The 12,764-nt window shown below is 42.5% G+C and overlaps 1 pseudogene; it reads right to left on the reverse strand.

The window, feature by feature from the left end:
- Positions 1–11,439: 11,439 nt before the first annotated feature.
- Positions 11,440–12,134, reverse strand: LOC127663937 (60S acidic ribosomal protein P0-like; annotated as a pseudogene).
- Between the last annotated feature and the right edge of the window lie 630 nt (positions 12,135–12,764).

The raw sequence follows: 12,764 nt of genomic DNA on the forward strand, positions 1-12,764 counted from the left end.
TAAAACTACATTGATAGATGTAATAGAAGAAAAATTTCCTGAACTTAGAAAAAAATAGCAACTATACAGAGGGAAAACTACCACATTCTTGTGAACATTAACTAATATTGCTCTGTCCTTTTCCATTTTATTCTATTTATAAATCCATGCTTTTATATTTCATATCTCCTCCATGCAACCTTTTTCTTTCTTTCTAAACTTGACTTATTGCTGTGAGTGTGGCTTTTCAGGTGCCACAGTGTCGTGTAGAGTCAGAGGACAATGTTGTCTTTTGTAGGCTCAGTTCTCTCCTTCCACCTTCACATGGACCTGAGAGACAGAGCTCGTGTGAAGTGTACCACCTGAGCTCAAGTGTGGCACCAGCTTGCTGATCCTTGAGAACTTCTCCAAAAGTAACCTTTTTGTATGCCACTCTAGCCAGAGTCATTCTTGCAGCTGTCAGAATTCACATCCTGTTCTTAGCTTTGGGGTGAAGTCATCGGTTATCTGTTACTATTGGTATTTGGGATCATTGGTGCCACTCAGAAAATGTCCTATCCACTGATTTTGAGACATGACAAAAGAAAACTTCAGCATATCCTGAGAAACAGGAGTTATACTTCAATAAAATTAGCAAATAAATTAAAAACTAAGACACAAACACAAATTTTCTAAAACCACTGTCATAAATAACTAATGAGCCAAGAAGATAAAAACAAGATAAATTTATTGAACATAAATTAACTACTTTCTGTTGCTCTGATAAAATACCTCAACCCAAAGCACCTCGGGGAAGAAGGGGTTTATGTGGTTTGAGGTTTCTGATAATGTAAGGCCACCTTTGTTTGTTTTGCACCTAGCCCTGTGACCTTGCTGTTCCCTGTAGGTCACAGTCCATTTCTAAGGGAAGTCAGCACAGGAATTCAAGCAGGATCTTGAAAACATGAACTGTGCGTGAACTCTGCTGCTGGGTCTCATACTTACCCTACTTTCCTCACACAGCCCAGGACTGCCAGTCTAGGGAAGGGTGGCACCCATGATGGGCTGGACCATCCTACAACAATTGATAATCAACACAATTCCCCAGTAATTCCCCATAGACAATCTTACCTGTGCAACCCTCAGTTGAGACTCCCTTTTCCTGTGACTCTAGGCAATATCAAGATGATAGAGAGAACTAGAATACATACCAATATACAGTAGGTGGGGGAGGGTGGTCAAAAAACAAAAAACAAAACTAAGCCTTATCAGAAAGCTTAAGCCTTTTAATATTGTTTTATATTTAATCTAGAGAAGACAGGCACAGTGAGTACCCTTAAACAAAGATCTGGAGGAACAGCTCTCCCAGAGTGAGTGTATCTGTACTGGTTGGTTTTGTGTGTCAACTTGACACAAGCTGAAGTTATCCCAAAGAAAGGAGTTGAGGAAATGTCTCCATGAGATACAACTATAAGGCATTTTCTCAATTAGTGATCAAGGGTTGGAAGGCCCATTGTGGGTGGTGCCATCCCTGAGCTGGTGGTCCTGGGTTCTAGAGGACAGCAAGCTGAGCAAGTCAGGGGAAGCAAGCCAGTAAGCAGCATCCCTCCATGGCCTCTGCATCAATTCCTACCTCCAAGTTCCTGCCCTGTGTGAGTTCCAGTCCTGACTTCCTTTGGTGATGAACAGCAATGTAGAAGTGTAAGCTGAATAAACCCTTTCCTCCCCAGCTTGCCTCTTGGTCATGATGTTTTGTGCAGAAATAGAAACCCTAAGACAAGGTGTGAATAACACTATGCAAAGTTGGTCACATTTACGGTTTCATACAGATTTCATGACAATTCTGTGAGGCCTGAACTGTTATCCCAACTTCTACAGAAGCTGAGTTATTCTGTCAGTAAATTACTGACACAAGAACTGACACAAATATGCCCACTGAAGACAAATTTTAGAAAGAATTATCAGGGAGGGGAAGAAACTAAGAAAGGAAATGTAGCTAGAACTAGAATTATAATAATATGCTAAGAAGTATAAGTTGTAATGTTTAACCCAAAAATAATTACAATATCTGAATAAGACAGGTACCAAGAGGTTGAAATGCTAGTTTTTGGTTCTGTTTCCCAAGACAGGGTTTCCTGTGTAACTCTGACTGTCCTGGAACTAGCTCTGTAGACCAGGCTAGGAAGACTTAAAATCAAGAGATCCACCTGCCTCTACCTCCCAGAGCACTGGGATTAAAGGCATTTACCACAACACCCGACTGGTGCTTTTTTTTTTTTTTAAATGACTACCAATTCTTTAATATTTTTGAACAACGAATTCTGTAGTAATTAGTTTCAGAACATCAAAAGCAGAGTATGACTTTTTAATTGATTTAAAGATGCAAAAATAATTCTGAAATTAAGCCTGTCAAATTAGCATGTTTACTGCTGCATTCTTCACAATAGCAAGGAAATGGAATGCTCTGAAAGGCCCATCAGAAAAAGAATGGGTAATGAAACCTTGGCATGTGCAACCAATGGAGTTGTACTCAGCTGTGGAGAAAAATGAAATCTGCAAGGCAAAGGAAGCAAATGTCTGAAATGAGATGACCCAGTCAACAAGAGACAATTGCCCTTCTATTCAAATGCAGATCTTAACTTTCAGTGTTTGTATGCATGTAAATATGAGGATGCGGAAGTAGATGCCAGGTGTGATAGACATGCTGTGACCAGCATGGCTTGGGTCCAGGAACCCTGGGTAGGGGTGGCCAGGGAGCAAAATATGGACAGATATACATTCAGTAAGCTCGGGATCAGATGGGAGTTCTCTAACCATTGTATCCCAAAACTTCAATGTGTTTACTGAGATCAGCATTAAAGAAGGAGTTAGCCAGCTTAAGTAAGAGGGCTCCCTAGAGTCTCAGTCTATAAATATCTGTGAGGAGACAGCTGCAATTTCTAGTCTTGGCACACACTGACCAATCATTCTCCAGCACCCATATTCATACTCCTGAGGAGTAAGGCCACCCCTCTTGAGCCTATTCCCTGTGGAGAGGCAGCTTGTCCAGTGCCTCAGGCATCTGCTGCCTGGAGTCCTTGGCATGGCTGTGCCCATTTCAACAATGCCTGCTTATTCAGGACTTGCTCACTCGGGGATCCCTCTGACTCCTACAGATATGAGACCTTGAAAGGGGGAAAAAGATGCGTGGAGAGGGGAAAGTTTCGGCTCACTGAGAGAGGGCAAAGGAGGCCACAGGCATAGGGGAGCAAAAAGCAAGCGAGACTGAGGAGATGGGGAGGAGAAGAGAGAAAGCAAGACCGCCAAAGCCAAATTTGGTTAGAAAGCTCCCATCACCAAAAGCAGTTCTTTTCATGCTAATAAAAAACTTAGCATTTGTAAAATGATAAACACACACACACACACACTTCTGAATTTGAGTGCAAGAGAACTGAGTGCAAGAGAATATTTTTAATCGTGGTTAATCTAATGGAATTACTAAATCCGTAAAGCATTTTGATACTAGGAAATCTAATGACGGTTGAAAACTGAGTACTTACTAGACAAAGCACTCATTGAATTAAGTTAAATTTAAATGTATTCTCTAGCTATTGACCATCTTGATAAATTGATAAGGGTAGTATATTAATATTTTAATGTATACATTGGGGCTCAGGGATGAAGCACAGGGGTAGAGTGCTTGCCTTGCACACGAGGCTCTGATGCGGTCCCCGACACTGCAATAGCAGTGAAAATAAAGTTGATACCATTCATTCTGCAGGAAAAGTGCTACACTGACCAATCCAAAAGCAAATGGATCACAGCCATCTGTTATTGCCAGTACAATACAACACTGGCAGCACTGGGGCATTGGAATTTAAGGAAAAAGAGAAGTGTAACATTTACAATAATAATAATAATAATAATATCAGACAGTAAAGTGCATCTTTAAACATTCAAGATAGGGGCTGGCAAGAGGGTAGAACAAGTCAAAGAGCTTGCTGAAAAGCCTGACAGTGTTAGTTTCATTCCCCAGAACCCACAGGATAGAAAGAACGAGCCCACTCCTGCAAGCTGTCCTTCTGACCTCAGTATGTGGTACTCATGCAACCGCACACAAAATAAACAAGTGTAATCACTTTTAAATTCAAGAGAATTAACCATAACCATCATAAACACCAGTGCACGTAAGCAATAGAAAGCATAACCTCAGAACAAATTGCTTTCTCAAAACCAGCATCTATTGTATATTTCTCTCTAATAGCAGATGTACAATGTGGCTTTTCAGATCTTGGGGCCTTTGTATGTAAAAATAGACTCAGATTAAATGACAAAAGTTCCAAGCAGAACATCTTGGGGGCTCAGAAATGACTCACGTGGGCACAGTGCGGTACTTTAAATCTTACCCTTGAGCAAATTCCAGAAAGATGAAAGATATAAATATGAAAATGTAAAATCATACAGCTATCTCTTTGGTGTAGATTTCTTTTTTCTTTCCTAAAAATGTTATCACATAGGAAAAAAAATGTAAAAAAAGAAATGATCTATTCAACTATGCGCAACTTCAAAGTTCCAAAGTGATCAGCCTTGATCTCAGAGGAGCCAAAGGTAAAAGCCAGATGTGGTGGTACACACCTGTAATCCCAGCACCCTGGTGTCTGAAGCAAGTAGTTCAAGAGTTAGAGGCCAGCCTGGACTACTTAAAACAGGAAAAGACTCACAACCTAACATTGAATGAAGTTCAGGAACTCTTATAGAAGAGTTAGGGGAAGGATTGAGGGCCAAAAAGGGGATAGGAACTCTATAGAAAGACCAACAGAGTCAACTAGCCTGGACCCTTGGAGCTCTCAGAGACTGAGCCACCTACCAAAGAACATACATGGGCTGGAATGAGGCCCCCAGAACATATATAGAAGATGTACACCTCAATACCCATGTGGGTTCCCCAACAATTGGAGCAGGGGCTGTTCCTAAAGCTGTTGCCTGTGGTAGAATTGTGCCTAGCCCTCCAGGAGGTGAGATGGGGACACCCAGGGGATCCCTATCATCTCAGAGAAGGCAATAGGGTTGGGGGAGATTATAAAGGGGAGACTGATTGGGGCAGTGATCAGGATGTAATGAATAAGTTAATTAATAAAAAATAAACGTTAAACATAAAAAAAAGAAAAGAAAAGAAAGGTAGGCAAAAGGGCTGAAGAAATGGCTCAGCGGTTAAGAGCACCAGGTTCTCTTCCAGAGTTCAATTGCCAATATGGCGGCTTAGGGCCATCTAATGCGTTCTGATACCCTCTTCTGGCATGCAGGTGTACATGCAGAGTCCACTCACATAAAACAAATTAAAAAAAAAAAAGAAAGAAACAAAACACTAGGGGCTGGAAAGATGGCTCAGTGGTTAAGAGTCCTCTTCCAGAGGACCCAGAACCCAAATCACGTGGCTCACAACCATCTGTAACCTCAGTTCCAAGGGATCTGATACTTTCGGTCTCCATAGGCACTGACACTCAAATCTACATAGGCTTCTAGACGCTGGAGAGACTAAAGTATTAGGAGACACTCAGAAAACTTAGTCAATGGGTTCTGAGCCACAGAAATAAGCAGTCTGGTGTGCTCTTACACAGTAGGGCGACTGTTGACAATAATTTCTGTGTATTACAAAACGCTAGAGAAAACTGTGTTGAATGATTGCACCAAAAAGAAATGACAAATGACTGAGGAGACATTTAAGCATTTAAATGTCTATTTAAAGTGATTTATTAAGCCTCATTTAAACATTACAAGATGAATACACGCTCCAGAACATCACATAATACCCCATAGATATATGTAACTTTTACGATCAGTTAAAAAGTAATATAAAAATTTAAAGAGTACACCAGGATTCCAGAGCTCCTTTTTCATGTAGACTATAGAAAGCTGCACCCTTCCCCACCTAACAAAATTGAAACTGCCTACTGAGCCTCCAAGAAAAGCAGATTCCAGAGAGGCAGGCTCTTCCAGGAGAGGCAACCATGTGACTTCTGGCACAGCAACGGAGAAGTAAGGAGCTCCCTGCAAAAGCAGAAGAAGAAATCCTCGAGAATGTTCACAAGCCCACCAAGGAAATTCATCAAGAAATTGGTCAACACAGGAGGATCACTAAAAAAGAGGCCTGACCTCCAAACTCATGGGAAATGAGCATTCTCTTACATCCTCTCTCCAAGAACAAGAAGAAATGTAAAAATAAAAAGAAAATAAAAAGCTAAAGGAGGGCCAGGACAACAAAAAGAGAAATCCTCACCAAATCGTGCAGTGGCCCACCAAGGAGACACCAGCTGCTGACAGCTGTTTTTGACAGGGCAAGAAGCAGACACCATGGCTGCCAGCAGGGGGCAGCAAACTCACTTGCCCCAGTTCTAGGCCCACAATCATTGTCTCTGAGGAGAGATAAAGAGAAGTCTACCCATGGGTTGCCTCACGGAAAGGCACAGAAAATTCTCATTGCCTGAACTGCCCACAGCTGTACCCACCTCCACCCTTCTAGACAAGCACAGCCACTTTAACTCATGTTAGCACTCTTACCAGTCTAGGTAGTATTTGTATAATGTAAATGAACTACTTTGAAGACACGATTCAGTGACATTGGCACATTCACAGTGTTTTACCACAATCACCACAATCTGATTCCAAAACATTTATTTCATCCCACCCTAGGAAAAGAGGGCAGGTTGCATGCCAACCATGCAGTCTCTCTCCAGCCATCCCACAGTGACTGGCAGTCATTCCTGGAGTCTATGGACTTATCTGTTTTAGATATCTCCCTATTTAGAATTTATTATTATATTTATTTATTCTATTTAGAATCATGTAAAATGCAACCTTTTGTGCCCAGACTCTTCCACACAACCTTGTGTTTTAGAAATCCCTTCGCGTTGTAGCATATATCAGTCCTTGCTGCTTTTAAAGGTTGAATAGTATTCCACGGGATAGATGGTTTGTGATTGGTCAATTGATTCATCTGTTGCTAGGCACCAATTTACTGCTATCTTCAACTGCTGTCGTGACTATTCCCCTTCATATTTGCACCCTAGTTGTTCTCTTTACCCACAGTCCTCTCCAGTTCAATCTCTGACACAAGGTTCTTGCTTGTCATTCAAGTCTAACCATCAATGTTATCTCTCCACATCATTCCTCTACAGCCACGGGTCCAATGGCCTTCCATTCCCTGGTCACCCAAGTTCTCAGCTGAGAACTTCTCACCGCCTACCATGATGCAGTTCACCTGAACATTGGCTTTCCCACTAGAGAAATAGAAGGGAATTCTCCCTCATGAAAGGGGCTTTTTGTCTTGTTTTATATACTCTGCACCCTTCAACTCTTTAAACGATTTCTAGAAAGTAGTGGCTGCTTAGTAACCTGTTGATGGATGAATGGATAAATAGATAAAATACCCAGCACAGTTTCCACAAAGCTGTTCTTTGCTTGGAACCATGAAGCACAGATAATTCATTTATCTGCAAGATGTTCAGCTTTAAAGCATTTACTAAATTTATGCCTGTTTTTCTAAATTCATTGTCTTAAGTCCCTTATCTATATTTAGCATCCAAAGTGTGACCAACAATTGCTTTTCCTCTCTAGATGCCCACCAAAGTGTTCTAGCAGATTTTCCCAGATTATGCTCAAATCCTTTACTCTCAAAAGTGAACAACAGTTTGGCGTTCTGCTAAACATCACGCAAGTGCAGAAATCCATGAATAAACCAGATAAACGGCGAACTTGAGGAGCCAGAATATGCAGAGACACTGATCTAGGATCGTCGTGCAATCAGAAGGCAAGCTAAGCCGTGTGTGGCCTGCTATCCGTCCTAGGCAGGCTTAGAAGTGACGATAAAGTCAAAGCACGTTCAGACAGTGTAATGCAGGTGAGGGGTGAGCTGACGGGTAAACTTGGATTTACCAAGGGGGAACAGGGTGGTTTGGGCCTCTCTATGGCTACTGTGGCACTCAAGAAAAGAAACCATGACCAAATCCTAGGGGCAAAATTCAGCTCAACATAAAGCGATAGGCAAAGCCTGTGATTCAGAGACGGCAGCTCAGCTGGGGCTCACTTCTGGGGCATTACCTGCCTAGCCAGGGCGGTCTGAATTTCACCTCCGACTGCTATAGACTTACCACCATGCAACTCAGCAATATTAGAAATCGGCTCCAGGGAGGAAGAGAAGCATTACTGATTTCTCTCAAGAGGGAAAAGGGCCGAGATTAAGGCTGTCAATTACATAAACGTGGGCAAAACTTATCCCTAACAACAAGGGGCTTACCACGGAGCTGTGAGAGACCAGTGTAGCAGTAGACACAAGGAAACTAAAAGCAGTGCAAAGAAGGGGAAATATTTTGGGCTGACAGCGGTGGCAAGCCTTTGAAGGCATGAAGGCCATCTGAAGATTCCACTAGATAGGCATGGGGCAGCCACTGGGGATGTGAAGCATCCTCAGGGTCATGTTGTAAGACATACGGCCCTGGTTGTATGGTATGTAAAGAGACTGGTGACAGGTAGATGGTTTGCACATTATTTTTTTTATTTCTCTTTGCAGTTGTTACCATCTTCCCCTTGCTCCTAACTCTGCTTTGTCTCATGAACCAACATTCTAAGCCCTTGATGTTCCAAAAGACAGTAAAATAATAAACAGCACACACTGGGTCTGAACATAACAACAAGTGTCTATTTGTAACCAATGGGTCTTATGACAAAACCAAACTTTAAATTCCTTTGACTTTCTTGAGACTTGATGGACCATTACTCCATATCTCTCGTAGCCAAAGTCCAGAAATTCTTACTAGTGAGCAAATGCTTAGAAAACAGTAATTTGAAAATTTGTATCTCTAAATCGAAGAATAAATTAAGGTAGAAAATCGCAGAGGGAAAAGAAACTCTTTTAGTGAAGTCAATGGAAGTATAAGTTAATTGCATGTAGGCTGATTTACTTAAATACCTAAGCAACTGTTTCTGGTCATGGTCTCTCGGACCATATGAGCCTCCTGAAGATGCATTTTTAACTCACAGCACCATATGTATACCACGTGCCTCCTTGACGACAGTGGATGTGGAATGTCTGTTTGCTGTCCCAATTTCTTCGCCTCCTGTTGGGACTTTGCTCATGTTTCTCATTGCTTTCACGTGCCTTTGCCTGTTCTGTCCTATGCTAAGGAGTGAGAGCCTGACATTCTAGGAAATAGTAACAAAAATGTCAGTCTAACAACAGAGACAGCCATCAGGAAGGACAACCTTCTGTATGGGTCTATCACACCATCGCTAATTGCAACATGGCCACAAAGCTGTGGGGCTAAAAGGAGACAAGATAGTGCGTCTCCCTCTAGCTGCATTAGCATCCTTAAATGGAAGCAAACAGTTCGGAGGTTTCCAGTAGAAATCCTATTTGGAGGGACTTTATAACCCAGCACTTGTGAACCACCGCAGACTTCAACTTGACCCAAAAGCCCCAAGGCATATGAACATAATCAGTTCATTCCGAGTTATAATAATAAAAAAGCGGGCAACAAATATAAACCACAATCATTCACAAACGGCTGTGTTTAAAAGCAACATTTTACAAGTGGCCATTCCTCAGGTGGCCCAGTACTGTGGCCATCGCCATCCATCCATCACCCACGGAGAGTCGTAGAGGGAGGGAGCCATACGCACCGGTAAATAACCTGCGAGGCTCTCAGGAAGAATATGTTATTTCAGGCCAGGTAACCACCTGCTGTTTCAAAGATACAGAATTGGTCTCCATCTTCGGGTTTTATTTCTACTCGATGTCTGAGATGTGCATTTGCACCACAAATGCAATTTGCAATGCGTTTTGCAGCAGCCGCTGCCTACTCTTTCCCCACAGCCACTGATCTCCTGGTGATAACTGGAGGCCACAATTAACCAACCAGCTGCCCTTGGCCAGCCCTGCTCAGGGTATTCATAGTCCATCAGATGAGTCTCAACATGTCATTATTATTGCTAAGCAACAACTGGCTAGAGCCGGCCCTGATTACAGAAAGCAAATGGTGTTTCAGAACGTCTAAATAAATAAGTAAATAATAAAATGAAAATGATCGTTGTGCCAAAACCCCAGCAGAAAAAGAAAGAAGCCTTGCTGGTGAAACAGTAACAAGGACAGCTATTTCCTTTTTTTTTTTTTTAACAGATCCATGAATGAGAAACTCAGATACGTTCCCTTGACACGTGCCAGTCAAACTGATGGGGATAGTGTACTCAACCTACACATATTGGTTAATAATTTATGCATAGTCATAGCCATAATTATGAAAATGTAGGAGACAATTCCCATCTAGAGATGCTCATAACCAGTGGTGAAGGAACAAATACGAAACTGTGCAAGTAGGAGGAGAAAAATTCAAGATAAAAGTTGAGACAAAGAAAAGACATGAATGAGGTAATATGGGACGGGTGAGGGAGACGGTCTGACTACGGTGGGCAGCGAGCACACATCCCTAATGAGACTGCCTACGTGAGAGGGTGCGAGCGAATGAGGAGCAGTGGGTTATACTGTCTTTTATCTGTACAGCATCACGTAAGCACTAAACAGTCGCTGTTTACCTGAACGTCTTCCCCGTCTCCTTTGGGGAGATGGGTGTTTGACAAGGGCAGCATATACAACAAATGTTCAGGATACCATGGCCGGCCCTGCCTGAGACCTACAGATGAGAAGTAGGATGTAGCAAGTTCCCTGGATGATTCTGACACGCATTTGCATTCCTTAGCACTGCTGTAGAGTTTGCCAGAGAGACAGAAGGGCAAAGGGAAAGCCAGGGTCCCAACTAGTCCAGTCACAATCTTGGGAAATAGCAGGTCATTGCATTTGATCCACCCTCATTGATGAGAATGACGGACTGGGTATGTGGTCTTCTAACCGGGTATTCTCTAGTTCATTAAAAACTTAGGTGAAACCTGCACATGTGAAATCCATGTAGGAAGTACTCAGCATTCCTACATAAAGCACATCTTAAGGGTAAAATGCGACGGCCCAATGTGTCTGTGTCACTAGAAGTGTGAACATACAGAAAAGGGAAAAAATGTCTATCAACATACAGATTGTAACTTTCTCCATCCAGGCTTGGTGCTTGCCTCTAGAAAATCCTTATGAATGAGCATTTCTCCATTTTGCTTGTTAAATACCAAGAACTACTTTGGGAAGCTCTTCAAACTCCAGAACCACTATGTTGAACCTCAAATGAGCTAAACAGGACTCTCAGTTTAAATCTAACTTGGGTATCATCCTCAAAGTCTTGGTTCAAGTGATGGAGTCTAAGACTAGGATGACCTCTTTATCTGGGGACAATTGCAAGGCCAGTGACCAGAGTCTGCATACAAGGAAGCCCTCCCCCTCCCTTTATAAAAGAAGTAAGCCTTTATTCCCATGTTTCTCAAATCAAGCTGAGTTGGTTGCTTTGAGGGGATGAGTCAAAGATATCAAATCCCATATTTCATCTGATTGTCCACAGACAAAGCCAGAGCTCACTTGTATTCACTGATGAGAGTGTGAGGCCCCGAGGCAGCAGTGAGGTAACCAATCCACAGACAAACACTGACAACCTTTCCAACATACCACTAGGAAGCGGAAGTGCAGAGTCAACGCTGTGATGCCAAGCACTTCCGGATTACAAACATCAACACCTGCCCGGATAATCACCCCAAAGAATAAGGGAGAGAGATTCAGTGTGTTCAGCAGTGTGACTTCCCTGGCTGCTACTTCACTGGCTCTGGGTTTTGTCAGCGGCACATCACTCAGAATTTCAATGGTACCTCAGGAGATTTTAGCGGTGATGCCTAAAGCCCGGAAGAAAGACTTCTAAAGCCCAAGATCAGTGTCCTGGGCTAGCACAGTGACCTCAGACACAGTGGTAGCACTATCACAGATGGCAGCCGGCGAGTTATTGGCCAGCAACATGTCCCTAATGTCAATAAGGTCCTCCTCAGTGAACAGAAAGCCCACATTCTCCCGGATATGAGGCAGCAGTTTCTCCAGAGCTGGGTTGTTTTCCAGATGCCCCCAGCTGGCTTTACCCACCGTAGTGTTGTTGCTCATCAGCACCACAGCCTTCCAGGAACAGGCAGATCTGCTGCATCTGCTCCCACAACGAAGCATTTTGGGTAATCATCCAAGAAAGGAAGTAGTTGGACTTACAGATCACCCTGTCTTCCCTGGGCATCACAGTAGTGAGTCAGGAGTTGACACAGGGTTTAAAGACAATGTCACTCTAATGAGGACACCTAGCAAGAGAAATACAACTCCTTGTTTTTATTTATTTTTAAACTTAATCTGTCAAGCAAGGCATTATTTAGAGAGTTTTCAAAAACCCATTTAGTCTAGCGTATATTTATTGCACTTTTTAACTAACCTCTTAGCTTAATAAAGTAGCACATAAGGGTATCTGTGAGCTGTTTGGCTGAGACTCCCTTGAAGAGCAATTTCAGTATGAGCTGAGTCCATCCTAGCTGTTGACACATCTGCTGTGTCCTGGTTAGTCCCCTATCTGCCACCAACACATATATTCAGGACTGCAATCAAGAGGGTACCGGCTGGTTTCCAAACTGTGAGATGAAACAAGAAGAAATGAGAGGAGGAGGGGGCAGAGGAGCTTGGACACCAAGTATCCTCCAAGGGTAATCTTTTATTAAGCCTGTAGTGCCTATTGATATGTTAATTAAGACCAAAAAAAATCTTAGACTGGGATTGAGGGAGATCCACTAGATAGGACTTTTTAGAAATCAGTATTGCATAAGAGAAGCAGAGAAAATAATTTCTGAGAGAATTAGTATCCTAAATATCCTTCCTTGGA

Source organism: Apodemus sylvaticus, chromosome 13 (assembly GCF_947179515.1).
Source record: "Apodemus sylvaticus chromosome 13, mApoSyl1.1, whole genome shotgun sequence".
Lineage (NCBI taxonomy): Eukaryota > Metazoa > Chordata > Mammalia > Rodentia > Muridae > Apodemus > Apodemus sylvaticus.